Source organism: Rhipicephalus microplus, chromosome 1, assembly GCF_043290135.1.
Source record: "Rhipicephalus microplus isolate Deutch F79 chromosome 1, USDA_Rmic, whole genome shotgun sequence".
In the NCBI taxonomy this organism is placed as follows: Eukaryota; Metazoa; Arthropoda; class Arachnida; order Ixodida; family Ixodidae; genus Rhipicephalus; species Rhipicephalus microplus.
The window spans coordinates 32,046,121-32,071,702 of NC_134700.1; the positions used below are offsets into that span (position 1 = coordinate 32,046,121).

At 42.8% G+C, this 25,582-nt stretch overlaps 1 long non-coding RNA gene across 1 annotated transcript; it reads right to left on the reverse strand.

Annotated features, from left to right (window-relative positions):
* Positions 1–314: 314 nt before the first annotated feature.
* LOC119178594 (uncharacterized) lies at positions 315–5,765 on the reverse strand. The gene is made up of 3 exons (XR_005110729.2): positions 5,659–5,765; positions 1,989–2,146; positions 315–416 (listed from the first exon to the last, which is right to left on the reverse strand). It is a non-coding gene; the product is annotated as an uncharacterized LOC119178594 (long non-coding RNA).
* Between the last annotated feature and the right edge of the window lie 19,817 nt (positions 5,766–25,582).

Consider the following 25,582-nt stretch of genomic DNA (forward strand, 5'->3'; position numbering starts at 1 on the left):
TTTCCGTTAGTGGAAACCGGGCTGGTGTGTTTTGGCATGATGGGTACGTGTAAATGTAGTCTTAGCCATAAGTGCATGCAGTTCCTCACTACTGTTTTAAGTTGCGTCTAGATGAAACTTCAATGAGGTACGCCTTTTGCACATCTAATGATGCAGAACGAAATAAAATTGGGTACATGCTTTATTTAGTAAAGGTAATGCGAGTATGCCACAATTAGTAATAATAAAAAACATGCACCTTTAGTTTTAACGTGGCTGGAAAAGAACTTACGCTATGAAAGTAAAAAATCCATTTATTTTTACGCCCTCACCCCAATTCTGATGTTTTTTGAGAGAGCGACCGCCTAATATTTTTTGGGCTTCCTCTACTTCTTCTGCCATCTTTCGTCTGGATCTTCCGTAGTGCCTGAAAAAGGCTTTAAGAACAATTCATTATTTAGTATAGAGCTCCGTTTTGGTATGATGGGTACAATGTGGTCGTAGCCATGTTTTCACGATATTCAACACTGCTGCTTGCAGTTACGTCTACGATGATACTAGTTTTTTATATAAATATATAAATTCATTTATATTACAATACGTGCCCTAAGAGCACAAGAACAGGCATGACATTGGTTGGGCGGTTGACAAGAGTACCTACAACCAATGAAGGAGTTCATTAACAAATAACTAAATACAAAATATAACACTAGATGCCCCCACAAACTGGAATTGCAGCTTATAATCGTGGCACTCTAATAGTAAAGCTGAAGAGTTTAGAAAACAAAATATTACATGACAAACATAATAAAAACTGTCACTGTGTGTAAAAAGAACACAGTATTAGCACTGTATATTACAAACATCAGATTACCGTGGAAAGTGCTGTTGCAGTCGATCTTGGCTGAAAGCACCATGTGGTTAAAACAAGAATAAATTGTGGCTGAACCCATTCTCTCAGTAATGCGGTATGAGTGTTTTATGAACACGCTACATTCGACATGTTTTTTGCGCGACTTTGTTCGCACCCTTACATAATGCACAGCCTCCCTCACTCACTTCTCAGTGCATCTATATACTTTGTCAGGGGTGCGCGGCTTTTGTGGAGCTTTCTTGCCACCTTCTGCCACAAACCCGTTCGTCAGGGTCCTGGTGAAGCTCCTTCAAGCTAGGACCTCTGACGACCAGATTGCGACAGCAGCCCTTTTAACAAAATGGGAGTTCTTCTAGACTCCTATCAGTTGCTCATAGGTGGCCTTTTGAAGCGACACACCATTGGCCAGATGAAGCTGCAGGTGGATGTTAAAACATTTCTTTAGCACGCAGCATTCATTAATTTATAGAAATGAAAATAATTACCAGCAGAGTTTCAGAAACTAAAAACTGTACGTGAAGAGAAGCTTATACAAAGTACAAGCTGGAAAATAACATCAACACCACTCTATGTCCCTATATATAGTCATCTTTGCTAGTAGAACTTAGCCACAGGACACTTCTTCCAACAACCTCTGGCAAAGAAAGAAGTTCAGATTTATAGTAGACTCCATTTAAAACAAACTCAAAGGGGCCATGCTCATTTCTTTGTCTTATCAGGAGTTCGTCTCATCAGAAGTGCCTCCAAACAAATTTTAACATACAAAGTCCACCGTAATATGTTGCTTGAAAATACTAAATTTATTATACTTATAATGGGGAGGAAAGAAACAAGAAAAAGCATTTATTTGGCTTAGCTTGATAAAAACTATGCTTTCGAGTAGACTCTGCAGACTAATCTTACTAGCACTTGAGTTCACATTTCATAATCATTATGCACATGAATATATTTTTACCACACTTTATTAACAAAACTGAATAAAACATTCCTACAACCAGAGTGCTATACTATTATACACAGGAATAGGCAATCAGCATCTGGACATTTCTGTGGTTTGGCTCTAAACATGGTGAAATTCTACACAGCGATAGGCTATGCAGTGCGTACAACAATCCTTATGCACCCAATATCTCACCTGTCCATCGCTGATCAATGAACAGTCCGCCACAGTAGTGGCAGCAGTTTCGGCAGGCACGTCCGGGAAGGCAGTGGCCATAGAGACAGATGCTGCAGGAGCTGTTGGCATCACAGGCAATTCAGGCACCGCAGGCACCGCCTCAGTGCATGATGAACCTGTTCCTCGTGGATAATCATTGGGTGCTTAACAATAGGACTGAGATTTCACCTCTATACAAGGAAATCTCGGTATCAGGGGGCCGTGGAAAATAATTCGTTATTTTGAAAGGTCGTTATAGTGAAAGCCCGGAAATTAACCTGGAATAATTAACCTGGAAACGACTTAACTTTACAACAGTAGCTCTCTGAACTTTCTTTTCACTACGAAAAACAAATGCACAATTGAACACTGAAAAATGAACGTTTACCTGAAGAACTCTGATTTTTTTACGCATACAGCACCAATTGTGAAAGCGGTGAGGCTAACCAAAAGACGCTTCGAAGTCTGTTACATTCAAAATTGCAGCAAACTGTCGTGCCTTCTTCTGAATCAGTGGGCCCGACACGGGCACATTCTGGGCTCTTAACATGTGAGTACCGCAGATTTTATCGGCTGGAAGTCACCGAGTCGCAGTCGCTTACTTGAGGAGGCATGTTGTGACTGATCCAGGTACTTCATTATTTTGTTCTTATTTTTCAGGATCGTGGCAATATTAGAAAGCACCACTTCAACTTCTTTCGCCATAACAGCCTGGTTTTGCCTTCCAGTTGCCGAAAAATATCCACTTTTTCGCTTTGCGATAACTGAGATGAACTTATAAGCAGAGGTGAACTCATTGTAGTAGCACTGCAGCGCGGACAACGACTTGCATTGTGGACACAAGAAAATATCACCAAAAAGAGATGAACACGACTGACAAGGCCTCCTAGAGCACATGCAGAAGGAAAACCTGAAGCATCGTAGCTGTCATCACCTCCTCCAAAAAGAAAGAGGTAAAAAATTCATGTTTCGTTTTCTGCTCCTTCGCTGTATCAGGTTTTCCGCGCCCATGCTTCCTGCTCTGCAACTTCTACTCTGCCTCACTCACCTAAGCCGTCCTGTGTTACCCTCACCTCTGTGCATGTGAACCTGCAGTGTCGGCGTTTCAACAAAAAGAAAGAAAGTCATTCTTTCGTTTTTTTTTCTCTGCACTGTCGCGCATCAACAGAGAAGCAAGGCCCCCGTTCTCTGTGTCCTCTGATTGCATAGCTCTCCAGTGGTCGCGACGAATTTGAGCACGAGTTCATAGTACTGAGGCGTTATTAATATAACGCAGAACTAAATTACCGCTCATTATTTTGAAAAGTTAGGTATTCTAAAGTATGTATAGAGAAATAATTTTGCATTGAAACTACTAGCAGTCAGCACGGGATTTTTTAAAAGTTTGTTAATCTGGAAAGTTCAATAATGTGGTGTTCGTTCGACTAAGATTTCACTGTTATATACTACTACACTTACTATGACTCTAAATGCAACAGAATTAGGAAAATACTAATAATTTGGAACACCTGCATCTGTTACAAGTCAACCACAGCCATCCCCTTGGCATGCCAATACTTAAGAGCAATAACATGCCAAGGTGGCTCAACGTTGTACCTATTGCTCACCGTTCTTCAGATGAGTGACGGCTAAGGTGGCACTCTAGGCAAAGCAGCTGTGCACGAAATGAAGTGTTGCTGCGCACGAAATGAACGCCTCAGTACTACCAGCTCAATATCTGAAATCCATTGCGACCACCGGAGTGGTATGATAGCAAACGGATGCTATGCTTTTTGGAAGATGTGTGATGGTGTGGAGAGAGACAAAAAAAAACGAAAGGACGACGTTCTTTTCTTTCTTTTTTTAAACACTGACGTTGCATGTTTACAAGCGCAGAGACGAGAGGACAGGTCAACGCAGGAGGGCAAGGTCAGAGAAGCATAGTCGGAGTTGTGGAGCAAGAGGCATGGGCCTAGAAAGCGTGAGACAACGAGGAACTAGAAACGAAATGCGAGGATTTTCTTTTTAGCTTCTGCTTTTCTTTGGAAGAGGTGACGACAGCCACGACGCTTCAGGTTTTTCTTATTTTTTGTCACATTTATGTGCGCTCTAGGAGGCCTTGTCAGTCGTGTTCATTTTTTTTCAATGATTTTTTATCGCATCCGCAAAGCAAGTTGGCGTTCAAACTGCAGTTGTCCTACAGTGAGTTCATCTCTACTTGCGACAAAGAAGCCAAAGCAATTCTCGCTATGCGAGAAAGTGGATATTCTTCAGCAACTTGAAGGCAAAAGAACAGGCTGTTGTGGCCAAACAACTTGGAGTGGCGCGTTTTACAATTGCCAAGATCCTGAAAGATAAGAACAAAATAATGAAGAGCCAGGATTAGTCACATCTTGCCTCCTCAAGGAAGTAACTGCAGCTTGGTTACTTCCGGCCAATTAACTCTGCGGTTCTCACATGCTTCAAAGACCAGAACACGCCCGTGTTGGGTCCACTGATTCAGGAGAAGGCCCGACAACCACACAGATGTGGATGAGCTGGTGGCCTTCGCACTGCAAAGTTTTTGCTGCGCACGTCCAAACAAATTCAGACTTCTTTAGGTAAACGTTGTAAAATAGTCGTTTTGGTTAGTGGAAAATAAGTATTTTGGGTTAATTTTCAGGCTTTCATTACAACGATCTTTCAAAATAACGAACCAATTACCGCAGCCCCCTGAAGTTTGCTATACCAAGATTTCTCTGTATATATATATATATATATATATATATATATATATATATATATATATATATATATATATATATATATATATATATATATATATATATATATATATATATATATATATATATATATATATATATATATATATATATATATATATATATTTATATATATATATATATATATATATTTATTTATTTATAAACTGCCTATCTAAGCAATAAACCAGTGGTTGCTTGTTCACTGTCTGATGTCCAGTGCTCTTCTAACGTGATAGTGTTAAAGAGCTCGTGTTTCAGAAAACCCGCCGCCGGCGTCAGCCCCGCTGGTTGTGAGGGAAAAATAGTCTGTGCATCTGTGACCGAAAATTCAAGTTACCGACAAAGCCGTGAGAGGCCGCTACTTGTCAACGCGTGCGCGCACAATCACGCTGAAAAGGACGCGCATTCGAAGAAAACAGAAGTGCTTGATGTCACGAGGCACGGTATTTTTTTTTATGCCCTGCCAGCCCTCCCTGCTTAGCTTCCACTGCTTTTATTGTGACGAGAGAAGAGATTATGCAATTGCAGCATGCGACAAACCTTTGCAACTCCACTCTCACTGGACGAATTTTTAGTTGAATTTGTGAGCTCTTGTCCATTCATTCTATGGTTACTTGAAGTGTTTCATGGCCCCTATAATGGATTTTGTTCGAGTGGTGTGACGATGAAAACGAGTCCACTTGGCGATAATAGCCCGCGATGGTTCAATCTACTGTGAGCGTTTTTGTGTGCGTGCGTGTGAATGTAACAGAATATATGATTAAGTATGCACTTAGTGGTTGAAGTGTGCACTAGGGGCCAGATTTCGCTATCGCGTTCAACTCTTAAAGGGGAAGCTTAAGAGTCCCCAATTTTCTTCACATCTTACTACATACATCATGGGCATGTAACCCAATTCCACACACCTCCAAGATCTACTGGTGCACATGTGTCCTCTTGAAGACTTGACGAGGGTGGTCTTCTTCGATCTTGGCTGACCAGATCCAGTGGCAGGCAGCGAGTAGCCTCCATGCCTGGGAAGATGTGGCTTAGCTCATAAGCAAGTATGCCAGACTTTCCACATTTCGAAAAGCAGCCTACTTGAACGGCATTTTCTAATTTTCCAAAGCGAATTTTTCTATACTCGTTTACAACTTCAAAATAAGAAGAAACTGTAGCTCCGCCTAGAGCTGCGATCCGCTGCCGAACATCTACAGAAAAAGAATTGCAGTAATGCTAATTGAAAAAAATAGACACCACACCTTAAGCAAATGCAACAGGATAGAAAAGGAAAAAAGCAGGAGGAGATAACAGATTTGGTTCCACAAATAGCAAGTCGTTTTTTGTCAGATTCCTATCACACAAGTATGATTTGATGCCACACCTAGAATGATATTATCTGTTGATAATACAAACAATATTGAAATTTGTGCAGGTGTTGAAGCACTCCTAACACATATATCACAGGTGGCCCCAAGCTGCAGTGTCCTCCTAAGAGCACATTTTTAAAATGCAAACAACACCTCAAGATGAAGACAGCTCTGTACATGTCAGTGAAGCTCTGGTAAAGATGGTGAAAAAAGAAATCTTCCACATGAGGGACCTATGTACAATGCCATTTGCATTACTTTTGCTGCACTGGCACAAGGTTATTTCTACATCATTTTGCAAAATCCTTTATGCCCATGCTTTTCTCAAAAACGTATAACTACGGTAAATACTGCATCCTCTACATGGTGGTTAAATGTGTGAACAAGTATGTGTCAAAGTATGACATTAAAAATAAAATTTACGCCACCTGCTTGCGCAAGCTTGTCAGGCAGCTGCTCCTGCAGCTTTATGTTTAGCGGCCGGAGCTTGCCATTTTCTGCCTGGAGGCTGTGCACCTCCTGCTCAAAGTTCCGGCAGCTGTGGCACTGCTCCAGGTCTGCAAAGGCTTCCCTGCCACGCTTAAATTTCTCTTGTTAAGCAACACCTGAAATTAGAGTTACCATTGAATCGAAAGTATTAGCCTTCAATATACCAGAAATACCACCACAACATATGTCTGCAAAAAATATTAGGGAGCATGACAAGAAAACACACAGGGGCATGAACTTATTCACACTACAATCGTGCCGCACCCGTTATATAACATATACTAAGTGGCTCACCAACAGACAATGCCGTTTTCAGCATGCAGAAATCTCATTAGGTGAGCGGCCTTTCTCCAACAATTACTGCAAGCATTGGTTCACATCCTATTTAACTGTGCGATATTAATGTGCAATTACGAACTCGGCATAGTATGAAGCTTAGCCTATAAATGCTCAAGGCTTTCCACTCACATGATCCTAAGCTTTATGGTACGCTGCATTTTAAGGAGTGGCATTACAATTATTTAAATATGATTTCACTCATTGCACTCATGAAAACATTACAATGCCATCTGCACAAAACAGCCTAAAACGTGTTTTATGTTTGATGCATATCGTTCCATATTGTAATCGAAAAAAGTAATGAGGTCATCATGCACGCTCACGTCGTAAACAATGTACGAGTTCTGGTGTGGTTACAACAAATGAGTACGAGATAGCAAACACTAGAAGCAACATCATGATGAAGCCTAACCGGGGGCTCACAAAAAGACTTGCCTGCTTACCAACAATAGAGACTTGCGTGATTACTGGTTATAGAGACTTAGCAGGGTCCGTGCTTGCATTCCCTGTATCTTTAACATAAGTTCCCACCAAAAACCTCAGTTTTCCACCATTCGAGACTAATACCCCTTCGCACGTAAGTTAAGTGAACTTCGAGCAAGTACACTTCGCCGCGAGTGTCATTTGTGCACTGTCACACGTGCTACGTGATGCCAACAGGCAAATAATAAGTGTACCACACTCGCCTCAATGGCGACAGGTGGCGCTATACCCCATAAAGTGGACATTAAGCAACGTGGAATACGTTGGAGCCCACGGGAATACAACAAATTAGAGAGTACAAGGTGATATGGCATGGACAATGTTTGAGGGCAGGGAAGCTAGCAGCGAGATAAAATTTGAGAAGCCATTGAGAGAAATGGGGGAGGAGAGTTGGGCAAAGAAGGTTTTCAGCTACTTGTACATGAAGAGTGTCGATACACAATAGAGGAAGCGAACCTGAAAATTGACTGGTAAAAACTTAGAAAACAGCAGGGGGCCAAACCAAAAAGAATTATTGGTTAAGATAGATAGATAAGATAATATTTTTATTATTTTTAAGCCATTGCGCCAGTAATACAGTAATACTGCACTGTAGTTTATTTAAGAAGAAGATGAAGGAAGCTGAGACCGACATGTGGAGAAAAGGCATGATTAAGAAGTCCGCACTAGAGATTTATCGAACTTTTAAGCAGAAAATTGCCAAGGAAAACATCTATGATAATACTCGGGGTAGTTATCTACTGTTTGAGGGCAGGACGGGAGTATTGCGAACCAAGACATATCGCGCCAAATACGAAGGAGTAGACACGGTATGCAGTGCGTGTGGAGAGGAAGAAGAAACTGCCGAACACTTGATAACGTTCTGTAAAGGGATTCCCCCTATAGTTTAGAATGATGGCGCAGAGTTCTTCAAAGCACTGGGGTTTAGGGACAGGAAGGGCAAAATAGACTTTCAGCGGGTAGAATTAACTAGAAGAAGGTTATCTGATTGGTGGCTAAAGTCAAGGAATGAGTGAAAATGCAAAGTACGAATCCTTCAGTGCCAAGTACGAATCCTCAACCTCATTATTTAGAGAGCAAAATAAATCTAGTTTTTGGTTCATTAAGTATTACGGCTTGGTGGCGCCAGCCATCACCCGATTTAAAGGGTACAGCCATATCCATATATTCATTCATTCATGAACAGGAGGATAGCCACCGTAGTATCTCAGTTGGTAGAGCATCATGCGCTTTATTCAAAGCTCGCAGATGTGGCTCCTGCCCATAGGAAGTTATCTTTATGAGCACTTTTCGTTCTTTACAATAGCGTTACAGTTCTATTAACATACCCTATAACATCCCAATGGTAGACCAGCGCTGAAAAGATGGCGTGCTGAAGAAGAGCACCTGGCCGAAAGTCGCGACATAACTCAGCTGCTTGCGCCCAGATGACCGGCCACAGTGTAGCAATCTGCTGCCGCAGAGTGCTACACTGCACAGATACTACAGAAGTAGGCCCGTGCACCGCTGCCGGGCTTCATTTTGGAACGAACAGCTCGAAAAGCCATTGCGCCAGTAATACAGTAATACTGCACTGTAGTTTATTTAAATAAGTTCGTCGAAAAGCTACTCTTGCATAAAGAGCAGCAAAAAACGCAGAGAAGCCCTGCAAACCAGACTGTGGATATGCATACAGTATCATAGGGACAGTGCTGTGCTGTGATGACAGCTCTCTTGTCCTTATTTTCAAGTTGCAAGCTGGGTTTTGGGCTGATGCTAGTGCTGGCTGACATGCCCCCAATGGTAAGTCCATGCTTCGACGATACCACACTGCCAACATCTGCAGTAAAACAAAACAAAAAGCTGAGTAATAGGCAGCTGCGTCAATTTTTTTTCTGGCATCGTTTGTGCTCTTTGTCAGCGGTATGTATGCACAGGGACACAGTTCAAGCAAACCACCGTGGCAGCATAGCACTTATAGTGTCGCGCTGCTATTCTTGAGGGCATGGGATAGGTTAGCGATCATGGTGGCTGCACTTCGATGGGGGTGAAATATAAAAAGAACACCGGTGAACCAAGATACACGTGCGCATTGGAGAACCCCAAGTAGTCACAATCTTGATACGCACACTACAGTGTACCTTAAAATGATATCTTGTTTGGCCCATGAAAGCCTAACAATTATTGACGAGGCTGACACAGGCAAGCGAAAAAACAGAAACTGTGCGTTAGGAAAACTAAACAATGAGTAAAGATCGAAGACATTTGAAGACATTTGACTGAAAGTTGAAGGCGTAAATTTTGATGTTACTTAGCCATGGCAGCTAGCGAAAAAAACGCTTACTCCGTTGGCTTAGTGCAGAAAGCTAAGCTTTGTGTAGCCCGCTGCTTTGTTCGTTACAAGAAACCTGTCTCTTGCACAAATTAAGTTAAACAGAGGCATCTCAGCATCGAGTGTTCACCGCGACAGCGTATTTTATAACAGCACAGAGGCGTAGGTGAACGTGGCCCCATACAAGCCTTGTGGACAAGGCACCTTTCCTTTACACAGAACTGTTCACAAAAAAGACTACCTGCCTATCGTATCATTCACTTCAGGGGGATGAACGCATGCAAACTTTGTTAGTCATGAAGTGCACGACTGAATGCTTAGCAGGCCAGATGAAAAAATTTTTACATATGCCGTATGTTGCATAATCAACTCATTTTATTTCTGGCAAAACGCCTTTTAAACTCGACTGTTTGACCTTGGTTTCCACTGGTGTCTGCCTTCACTATCCAACATATAGAGCAAACACGCCCCATTTGGTTTAGAAACAAGCCCAACAGCACTAGACGGGAGAGCAAGAGCAGAATTTTGCTCACCTGACCGCTTGGATGCAACGCCGCCTCATCTCTCTACGTCCTCCCTTTCCTGTATACGTCCTCCCTGTTTTTATGTATTGTTGAACTTGATTGAATACGCAGCAGCACTACCAGTGACCTTCAGTTTTGCTTCAGTGATGCGCGCACGCACTGCCTCTACCAGCCGCAACTCTCATCTGCGGGAGCAGCTGAGAAGAGTGCGCTCTCTGCCAGGGTGGTCGAGGAAACTCAGTGCTGGTTCCCTATAGACGGTTTTCTACCGCGGCGAACGGGCGCTGCCACGTTTCAACACATGATCTAATGGCCTTCTTTCCACTTCTTCACCGTCGCTGATGGCCGGCCGATTCTCCGTAGCCGCTCCCGGAATGAAAGCCAGCAAAGCAGCCCGCGCTGCCCGTATCTTTTTTTTTCCTTTTTGTTCTCTTAAGCATTGCGTTGTCGCTCTCTGGCTGACAAATATTAGATGTCTTTTTTCCTCCTTCAAGAATCACTATGAACACCATTTTTTTGCCGTAGGCTGCAGGCCACACACCACATCGTGGCCGCGCAGTCGAAGAGAAGTCTGCGACATCTGGGCGCTGGCCCCATCTATTGTATTTACTTCATTGTAAGACGACCACAATTTTAAACCGAGGGTAGCTTTGTTGCGTGCAGAAAAAAAACAGAAGAAAAAACAAACACAGTAGTATATAATTTGGTTGTAACGACCGAATAGTAAATTTTACGTTGCAAACATCTGAAAAACAGAAAAGCAAAATAAAAATACATTACATTCGAGTAAAAACGGTAATTTGGCGCATAAAAACTAGCTGCAAAAATTGGTCTATACTTTCCTCATCTGTCTGTCAGTTGTGGTTATTATTCTGTCTAAAAATGAGAACAATCACTTACATTTTTCTATGGAATTTTAGTGTCACTCACTGCAAAGCACCCTTACCGGTGTGGGTGCACCTCTTGTCGCTGCGACGAAGTGTGTAGCCTCGGATCCAGTGGCTTGTACAGAAATATGCTGTTGCCTAAAGTGGTGTTCATACTACCTTTAAACCATTGTCTTTGATATAAGGATTCCTGCTATGTAATAAAACAAGTCCAAATACCACAAAAAAGACCTTCGCTACTCTCCCCCTTAGGCAGTTTGTGGCCACGTCTGTTAGGAGGATACGGCAGCACATGCTCTGCAATGGCTGCGTCCCAGTCGCGCTGTTTATTTCCAGGCACACTTTCACATGTGTAGGCGAGTTTTTCTCTACTAATTTACAATTGCGTGTGTCACTGGTGCTACTTGGTCTGATGATAAGACAATGGCGCAAAAATAAATATTTCTTGCGCTAGAAATCTGCCTATTGCCACTTCCATCATGCGTGTAAGTACACTCGCTCTAAATGCACGTTGCCAGGTGTGACAGTGGCATTACCTTCTTCCTGATTGCAAAGACCTACCTGTTTATGATGCAGAGTGTACAAGCACAAGACCGAGGGATGTCATGACACCACAAACTTTGACGAACTGAAGAAACACACGGTGACCGAAAAGAGAGAGGCCACGAAACCCTGTCGGTGGGTGCACATACAGTAGGCGCAACCATCAATCTGGCGCACATGGTGGTCTACGAGAGGGAGAGATATTTAGACACTTCTCTTTTTCCTTATGGATGTGAATCGATGGGTACTCACGTGTGTACTAACACTATTATTATTATGCCCCAGGCCTAAACCATTTAAGAAGTTTCCTTATTCTTGTTAGGATTTACATGGTGGAGATTATAAGTGCACGCCCAAATTTGATGAACGGCGATTTTGTACCATGAACAGAATGAAGGAACGCGCTTAATCTTTAAAGCCTGGCATATTGATAATAATATTCTTTACGCATGCTTAAACGAACCATTGATTCACCCGCATAAAAAGAAATAAAGTGTCTAAGCAGCTACCATAACGCACCACCAGTGCCAGACTGATACGTGTGCTAACTACACACCCAGGCAGCACAGAAGGTTGGCCCAATATTGGGGATAGATCGGCATTGCCTGGCCCATGAACGGCCCAGTTTTCACAACGTACCGCCAAGATTGGCTATGCCAGCCAAATAGAACGGCGACGTTGGACCAGCGTTGACAACGTATCCCCAATATTGGTTCTGCCAGCCGAATAGAACGGCTATGTTGGACCAGCATTAACAACATTCTGCCAATGATGGCTGTGCCAGTCTATTAGATTGGTTATATTGGGCCAGCTTTCAGAACTTTCCGCCCATATAGGCTGTGCCGGCCTATTAGAACGGACACATCGGGCCAGGTTGTACAAGTAGCAGCCAATATGGGCGGAGCCATCCAATAAGACCGGCATTATTGGCCCGCCGTTTGAACGTTATTGCCGGCGTCAGCTGAAAAGTCAACATCACGATGTCATAATATTAGAATATGAGCCAATTTCTGCGTGTGCTGCTTTTTGGTGCTGTTCTGGCCCCAATTCACGCGCCGATTTTTCAAGTTAGAGAGAGAGAGTAATATATGTGCCGGGCACAATATTAGAACTATCTTTTCGTCATTAAACCATGCCCCGCCGCGGCGGTCTAGTGGCTAAGGTACTCGGCTGCTGACCCGCAGGCCGCGGGTTCGAATCCCGGCTGCGGCGGCTGCATTTCCGATGGTGGCGTAAATGTTGTAGGCCCGTGTGCTCAGATTTGGGTGCACGTTAAAGAACCCCAGGTGGTCGAAATTTCCGGAGCCCTCCACTACGGCGTCTCTCATAATCATATGGTGGTTTTGGGACGTTAAACCCCACATATCAATCAATCAATCATTAAACCATGCACAGCTCGTTGAAATGCATAATCGTTGGTTGAAGTTGTGCAAGGTAGACTTTTCAAGTGAGAAAAAATTACCAATCAAGTTTCTCTGTCAGACGTGACGTCCGATGCGGTGCTATCCGTACGTATGACGAAGCTGCTGCGGATACCGCTGTCTTACGCGTGCATGTAGACGTCGAATATCTGACGCAAATCTTATCGTATCATGTGTCGGGCTAGCTATCTACGCGACCTATTCGAATCTGTTTTGCGTTCACAGCACAGTACGGTTAACAACACTTGCTGCTGCTTGACGTGTGGGAAGAGCGGGGGTCGTCAGTTGCGTTATGGTGACTGAATCATACAACATATGCAGTTGCCGTGATCTAACACACAGACGCGCGTGCGCACACACGCACGCGCTATATTCATGCAACGACCACACGAATTCCCAACAACATCGCAGCGAACGGTTGGTAAGGTGTTGCGGAGTGTGTGGGCGTAGTAGGGCACCCTGTCGGTGCCCAGCTCGTTGCGAACGCGAATTTCGGCGTGGAACGCATCTTTTTTATGTATTTTTGTACGTGTGCCCAAAACGGTAGGCTGCGCGATACGAGAAGTACGACACACACAAAAAAAGAAGAAACGTGAATGCATAGGACAAATCGTTAATAACAAAAAAAACACGCACGCTCACGCCACTGATGTGGCGTGAGCGTGCGTGCTTTTTTGTTATTAACGAAGCACATGTGCTTCCATAAAACATGACAGCCAAGAATGATGAAGTATTCATTTACATACAAACTACTATGAGTTGCTGAAACTCACGCAAAAGAACATAATTTTCTTCCTTGGATATTGATCGAGTGCCTTGGAATTAGGCTATGAGAATTTGACACATCAACAGTGCATTATGATTCCCACCATAAGGGGCCACAATCTTGGCAGGTAATAGAAGTACTCTTCCCACCTGATGTGCACCTAACGTAAAGAGGCCTTGTTTCTCAAGTTAGCAATATATATATATATATAACCACTGGAAAAATATACCAGGTGTAACCAGAAAAAGGTGCACCTGCAGTTTTAAAGTTTAAAAGAAGCAATGACATGCCAACCATCCAAAATAGAACGCCTGAGAAAGGAGCATCAATCAGTATTACAGCAGCTAAAAGCCTGCTAACAGCTGAAGGTAGTCATGCTGCTCTTCCATTCAAGTATAGTGTACACTGAGAAAAGATACTGAAGATACACCATCAGCAAATGACAAAAACAATACAGACAGAGCTTTCTCTTATAATACAAAAAGTCTTTAGCTGAGGAGGCAAATAAGTCATTGGCACACAATAAGTGCACAAAAAAAAAGCTGTCGCACGAGGCTGTCAGCGCTTAGACAACACAGGCAAAAATACAGTAGACTGAAGAAGGGAAAACCCATAGCAAAAGTTACCATACTCCTGAGTTCTTGCTTTGCGTGCAAATGAAGCTAGCGTGAAGTTGAACACTAGATTAAAGCACCACAGTCAAAATCTGGAAGTTAATGCTTTAGGAATAATACAAAGTACTGAAGAAGCATGCAAAGAGCATTCCTGTGAAGGCAAATATAAAAAAAGACTGAAAGCTCTGTGGCCCTGAACAAGACAACACCACAACCAATCGAAGAGCCGTTCGGACACACCAGCAGTTCTGGCCAACACTAAAAAGTCACAAAAACATACCTTTAATGCCTTTTTTACAAGAGAACTTCAAAAGAAACGTGCATACACCAATGCCAGAAGTATCGATGGAAGCTATTACTCATATTCAGCTCTTCATTGAAACACTGACAGAAGATACTTGTACCTGGATGCTTAATTACTTTGGTACAACTCAAGAGCGTCGACGCCAAGTGGCAAAAAAATTATGATGGAAGACTACAATGTGATCAAATGCACACGTCAACCACCAACCAAGGTCCTATGCTAGAGTGAATATCGCAAAAAGTCTTAAACGCCTAATGTCACTGGCTCATACTCAGCGTTCTCAATCAAAATCTTGACCTCCCACACAGCATATTATTTCAACAACCTGCCACCGGTCACCATGTCATGAAAGAAGCTCGAGTATACACAAACCCTCCTCACCGTTAGGTAGTTAGATAGCTCCACTAGTGATTCACTCTCGGAACACATAGACCAGGGCCGTAACTAGACGGGTAGTGAGGAGGTTCTGAGCCCCTGAAGTATTTTCATGCTCTGTCTTTTCGTCAACAATAGCTTAATCTGGGCAAGTTGGTTCATCGTGGTTGTGTTCTAGTAACAGTGAGAGAAGTTCAGGAAAAGACAAAAAGGACAGGAAAGAGCGCTGACTGCCAACTAAATTTTATTGAAGGTACTACGCCCACTTTTTTACAGAGTACAAGAACAGTGCTCATGCACAACGACACATGTGAGACCATGATAATATAATCTTAACTGAGAAAAGAATACTCTCTCTCCGAATGGATGAGTGAAGGTATACTGATGCACTGATCCATGGCCTTCCTGACAAGAAAATGCTTTCACAGTCTCTCTTTTATTTCTTGTTCTTGCTTTTTTCAAAAACAGTGTTTTATAAAACATAGAACTGCACTTACATTCTTTACAGTGTATGGCCACGCGACTACCATAGCCATTCTTAACATTTCAAGCATGCTGTCTTGCTCAAACATTGGGGCATTGCCCAGTTTGTCTTATGTTTACGTTTCCACGTGTCAATAGTATCTCATACACAACATTATATTGGCATTCAGTATACCTATTCTCATGACGAATGGTGAAATAATGGCTATTCCTGTTGCTTTTTAGTACACACACCTTTAAAAACTTGCAAGGGATGGCAAATAACAAGATAAAATTATATCGGCTCGCTATTTTCTTTATATTGTGAAACACCTTATGTACGTACGGTATAGCATGCAAAGATCTTTGGTCATTCTGTTTTTATTTTGGTCCTGTTTTGTTTAACTTGACTTTCTGCAGGAGGGTTTAGCACACGGGTGTGATGGTGCTGTTGGGATATCCAGCATCCTTTAGTTTTTTAATCTGGTTTTTAAGGCTTACCTCATCCTTGTGCTCACATGACTTCTGAAGGGTGGCCTCAATGCACGTGGTGGCAATTCCTCTGTGTAAATTGTGTAAATGTGTAATTATGTGTTATGATGTACTAAAAAAGATGTCCCAAGAATCAGAATAAGTGACAGTAGTCAAAGTTTTTGTCACTGCCTTTATACAAATACCAGTTTATTTGTTGCCTCCTGCAGTATTTTAGGGCCTCTTATATAGATAGGATGTTTTCTCACTTTTATTACATTTTTGTATTGATGATGCCATATGCTCAGGAGGTAGAATGTCGTTATGTTCTTTCTGATAACTTCTAGCTTCTGAGCAAAGATAACGTTTTAGAAAAATGAAAAAAGGCTAGCATAATATTAAGACATGGGAAGAAAGCAGAGTTTATCAAAAATGAATGCATTAGTTGGGAATGAGAAAAAAAGATGGATGACAGGTCAGTAATGTCAATTAATTTATATTAGGACACATGAAATGTAGCAGAGGGTGGCAGGTGATTAGTTCCAATGAGATCGAGAAATTATCAGCCATAAAATGAAATTGGCTCATACAGGACAGGGAAAATTGATTGGGCTTCCACCTTGCAGTGGACATAATATAGGCTCAACGCTAACAATGAGCAAAGCCTGTGAAATTAATGCTCCATGAAATGAGCAGTACTGCACAGATTGCTGTGCTAGACTTCCCATTTTGCATGTTTTTACCAGCTTATCCTGCTCGCTGTTCAGACACAAAGCTTCACCAGAAAAACAATGTTATATTTGGTGAGGATAATGCCAGTGAATCCAGTGTTTTATCTACACCTTTCCTTGCTTAAGTCCTCCTCCAAACTATATGATTTTTCTTGGAAATGTTCTGCTTGCAGCACACCAACCGATCAAGTGAAACAACTTTATTGGGGTCCTGCAGGACACGCCCTAGTATGCAATCACCATTTCACTTCAGGTTACAACATACTGGTGGTAAAAATATTCTCTGGCAGGGTACAGAAGTGCATGCACTGAGCTAGCTTGTGCAGCGCGGTCTATTCCAGAAAGCTGAACCTATGTTTGGTACAGAATTTTGTAACCACACGATGCTTGCACAGATTGAATGTGGCCACACATAGCAACTTCTGAGCTTTTTTATGAAATGATCTCGCAGTATCTGAAAACATTTCTTTTTTTGTTTACTTCATAGTTCCCAGTGAAATATTTCTCTTGTTCCTCTCATTGAATAATGGCATTTGGTGTGACTAAGGTGTTCCTAATGCCTCACTATGAGATCAGAAAAACGATTATCCTTGAAATTGCTTCACAAGCATTTCCTAAGATATTGAATGACTCTGCTTGCACATGTACAAACATTTGCTAGTTTTATTGAGGGTTGATGATAAAGGGAATCAGTTGGTGCATCCAAGCCGGACAGAGATTGACTGGCCCTGAAAAGGGCCGTTTAGTTATATATCTTGCAGCTTGTTCCAGGTAGACAGAGCTTCATTCTGTAGAAATGGTAACTCATCACACTGGTTCCCCAGCATGAAGAACATAACTTGATGCTAACACTGACTCAGATGTTCTGAAATGTCATAGAGGGTACATGAAGGCTGGGTACATGAAGGTTGCAGTTATACTAACTGTACAGTCAGCATGCTTGTGTGATATGTGCATAGCTGCATCAAAGCCACGTGTGAGAATTGCGTGAACAGCTGAAAATCTCAATGGCAGCATAGCTTAAGAAGCCTGTCATCCCTTTTTTGCCAGTTTCCAATATCATCCTTCCCTTTTCATGCATCTTCTTTCAATATATCTGGGGTTTTAATTCCCAAAACCACGATATAATAATGAGAAGCAAATTTTGAACATCTGGTGTTCTTTAACATCTTCACTTGTTTGCGCCGCAACACCAGAAACACAGGACAGGGAAGGAGCAAAAGAGAAAGAAAAGACGGCGCCGACTCTGAAAAAGACGGCACTGACATCATGACACGCACATGTCGTGATGTAAGCTGCCCAAAGAGTGGCCTCCCGTGAGAATAGTGAAGAATTGGGAATAGGATCTACCAGTAAGGGCTTTGTGTGCAATTCACAAACAGTGAAAAAGATCCACCAGGGGTGAACCACAGGTACATGGTGCACTCTGGTTGAGAGAGAGCAGAGTAAAACAGATGTGCCAGACAGGAGATTATAAATAGTTTTGTCTGGAGCTGGATCCAGACCGAGCTCTGATTAAGCGTAAGGGAGTATTGAGCGCCAGGCCAATCTGATCCCATTCCTGTGATGGGGTGCAATGTGATGACAGGTGCAAATTCCATTTTCTTTTTTTTCCATGGGTTTAGGGAAATAATTTTTCAGGGATCAGATGAAAATATCTCCGACATACATAATAACATGCTTATTCTTGGGCGTAGTCATGCCTAGCCACCAGATTGAGAGAAAAAGGAATGTTTCCCGAAATGTGAGATAAAGTGTTTGGTGCTACGCCTTGACAGAAGTATTGATAGGTGCTTTGGAAATCGGTACGCCATTTCTGTAATCGTTAAATATGCAGCTGCATGTGCCACTGCTAGGGATAGCGTGACACTCCCAGCCATTTCGGGGTAAGCCGTTTTAATCTACATGAAGATGTTAATGAGCCCGTTCTCCATCACAGCAGTAGCTGTGGCCATTCCTTCAACTAGGCCTACTGCAGCGCCAACTAAACGTCTGCAGGAATTTAGCGCTAGTACCGTACATAATAATCAGCACGTGCCTTGGGTTCACTTCGATGCTGTTGTGAATTCATCTTGCGTGACAATGGTTTAAGTTGCATGCGTGCCTTAATTATTATTGCAATAGGAGACCATGATTGATCGTCACGCATGGTGTTGCTTAGCTCAATCCTCAGTGTTCGAAGCAGGTTCCGTCTTGTGAGTGCATGAGAGAGGCACAAGAGTTGATTTCTGCTCTGTGTTTCTATAATTCCCTAGCCTGTATTATACAGGAAGCGGATAGTGCTGGTGTGCGTCAGCGGCCTCGGTGCGCTCTCTACCGCCTGCCTGGTAAGACTGATAGCTCATTCTATCAGCGCCTTGTCGTACTCCCTCCTCACACTCCGACATGTCCTCCACTTGGAGGACATGATGACGGAACAAGATGATACGAAGCCCAAAACCGCAATGTTTGCAAGCCACAACCCGAGCAAACAATTCAACGGTGAGGCCAGAAAATCTACCTGACTAGGCCTGGAGCAACAAGCCAGAGAGCATATTCTTGGCTGGATAGATGGATGGATGTGGCCGTACCCTTTAGATCGGGCGGCGGCTAACGTCACCTAGCCGTAATGCTTAGTGAACTAACCACTAGATTTTTTTTCCCCTTTAAATAGTAAAGTTGGACGGGTACTTTGAAGTGAAGGGTTTAATTTTCAATCGTGCCTTGACTTTAGCCACCAATCAGATAACCTCCTTCTAGTTAAGTCTACCCGCTTAAAGTCTATTTTGCCCTTCCTGTCCCTAAACACCAGTGCTTTGAAAAACTCTGCGCCATCATCTTGAACTGTAAGGTGAAGCCCTTTACAGAGCATTGTCAAGTGTTCGGCAGTTTTTTCTTTCTCTTCGCACGCACTGCATATTGTGTCTACCTCTTCATATTTGGCCCGATATGTCTTGGTTCGCAATACTCCCGTCCTGGCCTCAAACAGTAGAGAACTACCCTGAGTATTATCATAGATTCTTTCTTTGGCAATTTCCTGCTTAAAAGTTCGATAGATCTCTAGTGCGGACTTCTTAATCATGACAATTCTCCACATGTCAGTCTCCGTTTCCTGCAGTTTCTTTTTAACCGATAGTTCTTTCTGGTTTGGCCACCTGCTGTTTTCTAAGTATTTACCAGTCAATTTCCTGGTTCGCTTCCTCCATTTTGTATTGACATTCTTCATGTACAAGTAGCTGAAAACCTTCATAGCCCAACGCTCCTCCCCCATTTCTCTCAATCGCTTCTCAAATTTTATCTTGCTGCTAGCTTCCCAGCCATCAAATGATGTCCATCCCATATCAACTTGTACTCCCTGGTTTGGTGTATTCCCGTGAGCTCATAAAGCAAGCCTACCTATTCCACGTTGCTTAATTTCTAATCTTCCTTGAGCTTCTGATCTCATGCACAAGACCGCATTGCCGAACGTCAGCCCAGGAACCATGACTCCTTTCCATATTCCTCTCACAATATTATACCTATTGTAATTCCACAGTGCCCTATTTTTCATCACTGCTGCATTCCTGTTATCTTTAGTCGTCACGCATATTTCGTGTTCTCTCAGGTAGTCGGTCCCATTGCTTATCCATACGCCCAGTTATTTGTATTTATCTGTTATCTCTAGCGTGACTTCCTGTATTCTAAGCTCACTACCTTTGTTATCATTAAAAATCATGACTACTGATTTTTCCTAACTGAATCTAAAATCTAACCTATCTCCCTCATTACCGCAGATGTCCATCAACCTCTGCAAATCTTCCTTGTTGTCGGCCATTAGCACTATATCATCTGCCTAGATTAATGCTGGTAGTGCCTGATCAATGAGTTTTCCTTGTTTGACTAAAGAGAGGTTGAAGCCAAGTCCCCTTGCCTCTAATTTGGCCTCTAATCCTTGTAGGTACATCATGAATAATGGTGACAGTGGGCACGCCTGCCTAAGTCTACGTTTCACCACTGTGGGCTTGGATACCTGTTTTTCCCACTTTTTAACTACCTTGTTAGTTTTATAGATTTCCTTTAAACGATTAGTGACTCCATCTTTTACACCCAGTGTGTCTAGTATTCCCCACAAGTCCTCTTGAACCACGCTATTGTACGCTCCCTTGGATTTCTGCAGGCCGGTAGGAAGCTTCACAGCGCAGCGGCTGATCTTGTGAAACGGCGCAGCCATGCAGGCAGGGCATTCAATTCCCTCCCTATTTTTTGTATACTACTGTCCTTGTGTACATCGTAGAACACATAACAGTAATGATAGCAAACAGATCATTGATTCGGGTAGGCTTGGTGTTTTTATTTAAAATGGAACAACGAGGAAGCTGCTGAAGCTCGTGCCTGTATACAGCTGCTTTATATGGAGATGAAACTTTAACGAAAAAAAAATGTAATGATAAACAGTAGGCTCATAACAAACAACATTTCTCTGAGGGTGCATGGAATATATGTCCCATGCAAGGCTATGCATTGCAGTCCTTACTGCATTAATTATGTACACGTACTGCAGGGCATGCAAGTGTATGCAGACACACGCTGACGAAATGACATTTTTTGCTACATACAAACGTGCACCGCACCAAATAAGACGCACGTGTTTGTATAGTCAGGGAACACTCGTGAATATTGATGAAATCACACAGCTCGCTTACAGTATAAAACAAACACAATTGCGAACAATAAAATGCGACGCTGTTTAAAGAGGCGGACCCAGGTTACGAGGAGAATTATCAGTATGACATACACACCACGTGTCAAGCTTTTGCAACATCTAAAGAGACTAAATATGGAAAGTTGCCTTTGTAAGTTAACATGACAGTACCAAATGGAGAACCCACACGAGAGAACAATTCATCGTGGGCTAAAGAATGTGTTTTAAATATTATACACAGCTTTGCAAGATAATATCGACGAGTTTTACTCGTCTAGGTGTGGGAGGTGTAGGCCTGATAAAATGCGATGTTGCTTCAGAGCCTTTCTTTCGTAATATTGCAATTTTATTCAACTCTTTCAAACGCGGTACCGTAAATTTCTACTGGGTGCTCGAACACGGCAAGCAGGTCGCGGGGCAAAATCTGTATAACATTTTATTACCGAAACAGCGATACTAGCAATGCTTGAGCTGCACTTGCTGTTTTCTCAATTGTAACCTCCTCAATCTCATCACTGTGATCAGGAAACAGAGAGAAAAGTAGTACGTAGAGAAATATTCAATTTCAAGCCCTTTAGCAATATCATCTAAACAAATTGCCAGTTCACTGTTGAATTCTCGTTGGAAACAAACAGCTGATCAGGGACGCAAGCTTGGCTTGGCACTGGCTTGGCCGTTCATACAGAGCCAAAAGCCGCTGCAGGAAACTGGATTGCGAATCGTATTGAGACAAAATATTTTATACATTTTTGTTTTCTTTGTTTCATTTCTCTAATTGCTCTTGTGATGGCGTGGACCGCGCTTCGTGATCTCATGTACCGGCGCACTGTTTTTAAGTTTAGTAGGGCGCACGATAATACATGATTGCGTGCTTTAATTTAAAAAGGTTCGCGAGTGTGGCAGCAACACTGCAATGTCGGGATGAGGATAGTAGTAGAACCAGTAGCAGCTGCATGCCCGGGTGGAGCGACTAATGCCCAGATGGAGGAATGTCAACCCGATGCCTTTTGTGTTGGCCGTTCTGGCAGTTCCGCCGACTTTATAGAAAGAGACGACCCCGTCGCTTGTCCTCTTCTCTTTTCCTTCGGGCATCAGCGACAACATTGACGGACGACGTGTTCGACTTCACCGTGCACGTGAGTATAGGTTGGTTTTTCATTCGAGTGAATTCTTGTTCAGATTTGCAACTTGTCGACTTCATCCTGATCACCTGTCACCGGCAATAAGTCACATACGTGTGATATTTAGGTGAAATAAATGATAATGCACATTTTCTGCTCCATTTGCGTGACTTAGCTACACCAGGACATGAGGTAAAGCCTTTGTCGCCTAGCCACTAGCAGGCAAGATCGATCACTCGCATCCTTCAGTTCACGAATCAACGCGCCTGCCTTAAAATTAGTAAGCTGCTCGCAAAGAAATCTTACCGAGGCAATTTTGTTTTCTGTGAACAATGCACCGTAGATTTGTCTTGAATAACAAAAAAAAAACTTGAAAAATAAATGTCGCGACCTTTTAGAAAACGCCGTGTCTAAGAGCTAGACGCGGCATTTTGTAAAAGGCTCATTAAATTCAGTATGTTTTCGTAGTTTCTGCTTGAAATTATTATTGTCTATGAATTTCATGGCCCAATCTTTTGCTTTGGCTGAAAATCTCGGCGGAAAAAACTTTGTTCAGTGTCCCTTTAAGGGCAGGTGTAGATGCCATCATTTCAGTCGCAAATCTTTTTGCTAGTCGGTCGGCTGGTTAACAATAAGGGTACTAACTAGAGTTCCAGATTTCATCAGCAACACATCGTCATGGCTTCATCAGATGCTGCATTATATACATTCTATCCTCGTTTTTAAATAGGTGTACCGTATGGTCCACTGTTACAGGAAACAAGCGAGCTCATGGACAGTGAGCCATGTGGTGCTAACTGGCAGCGAGGCTTGTGAATGGGACGCATGCGCATAGAATCGTGGTGCGCCCAGTTTTGTCTGCCATTTCTCCGCCTGTACGCATAACAGCATTGGAAAGCGCATCCGTATTTTAGCTGCGCAATTTATCTAGCCCAGTGCCTCCTGCTTCAGGGATTTCCTGTGAGCACAAAAAATGCATGATTTTAATCGTTGCTGCAGTGTTTTGCAAGTTGTCACCGTAAAGCACATCATATTTTTCGCATAATGCTCGCTGCAACTAGCAAGTTTCGATGACTCAAAATGCTGTTCAGGTCTGATGTAGCAAACATTTTAAGCTCGTCCTCGTGACCATGAAATATTGGTTTATTAAATAATGGAAGGCAGAGTTGGTATCAGTTGATTTACAGTGTGAAAATGAAAAGTGCGAAGGACCGTGCCTCGCAAGTAAGCCCCGAGAGCATGAGCAGAGAAGTAGCAGATGAGGATGCTCATGCGCTGCATTTCCAAATCTCACCAGCACTAATGCTTGACGGACTGCTGGCCACGCACTAGCGTGTTCTTTCTGAAACAGGACTTTGGCCCTGTAAGCAAGTTCTTGAAGGCCATAAGTAAAACGTAGAATGGGCCCCCTAAATGCACCCATCCTTGAACCATTGGGCTGATGAATTAGTGCTTTTTTCGAAATACAACTATTCTGAGCTATAAATTGTGACAGAACAGTGCACGAAGTTTAAAAATGGGAAAAAAGTCTTTAAATGTCCCCTTTATACATAGTGTTCTTGTGATGTCACTTCTGCCGTTGTCGCCCTCTCCCGCCATGCCCGGGTAACTCCCTGGGTACCTACGGCAGTTCACGTGCTGCAGTGCGGTTTGTTGGGGGCTCGTCATCTGTTGCTGTGAACGACATGGAAGCATTGTGGTTTTTTGTTGTCTTACATTAACGAGCTCATTGGATTAGGAAGGCCTCGTTCGTTCACTCGGTACAAGACCAGATAATCAAGATGTGCGACACATATACCAGCCACGGCGTACACCGGCTGCCCGCCACAACCTATGAGGGCCTATTATCTTGCTTTCACTACAAATTGCCTGGCCCAAAAACAAGTGAAAGCTCTAAATCTCTCGAGCCGCAATTTTAAGAGTGGATGTGCGAAGCACAGCTGCTCCCATCGAAAACTAGTCGTGCAGAGCTAGGCAAGTTTACAAGAGATATAATATTATGAATATATTGTCACGGCCTACGCCACCAAAGTAGCAATGCCCCCCCCCCCCCAAGTGTTTTAAACAGTGCTGATGTTGAGCTTGAGCCTCTTTGATTGCAATTTGTGGAAATAGTCGAGGAAAATATTATACAAGGCAGATAGCGACTTTGCGTGGTGTGTGCCGCGGTAATGCCAGTCATCACTTTATTTTTCGCGTATGCTTTAACACACTTTTCACTTTGTATTTTGCTTTTGTTGTACGCTAATGTACAGTGGAGTCACTGAACATGATAGAGACCGTGTATAGAATTAATTGACTAATTAAAAAAAATCCTGACGCCCAACTTGAACCGATCGGCTATACTTCAAAGTGAACTAATATTGTTTCCCATTCTTTATAGTTTGTTTCAATGCAATACCAAATCTCCGCGATTGCCATAACGATTTTAACCGCCTTCCTCGCCATCATGATTTTTACTGCGGACAAGTTTGCATGTACAGTATCTTGGTAACCTATATCTGTTTGCAGGTAAATACTTGGCTATGGCACTTACCCGTAATGAAGTTGCATCTGAAGATGCAAATATTGCAAAGTTTCTTCAAGTAGCTTTTGTTAATCTGCACCAGCCAAATACGCTGGTACTTTTAGGAAAATCGCAATGTGCGTTCTCAATTTCAGGTTATAACTTTCAGCGAAGAAACACCCTAAGCTCTGCTCCCTCTACGTGGACTACTAAATCAACTTGCCTCACTAGCAGCTCATAATTTCTCAAACTTGCATCGTGAGGCAAAACTAAACGGTTGCAAGCACGAGGAGACAACATGGCAGTTGTAGGCAATAGATTCGGTTGGTGCCCGGGCATGTTGGTGGTGCATTTTGGAAGTGACGAAAAGGCGCTGCGAGATGCACGTGCACACTTTGTATAGTTGCTGTATTGGACAGCAAACTTTTTTTCTTATCTGAGCAGTTTTACCAAAGGAAGCTTCATCATATGGC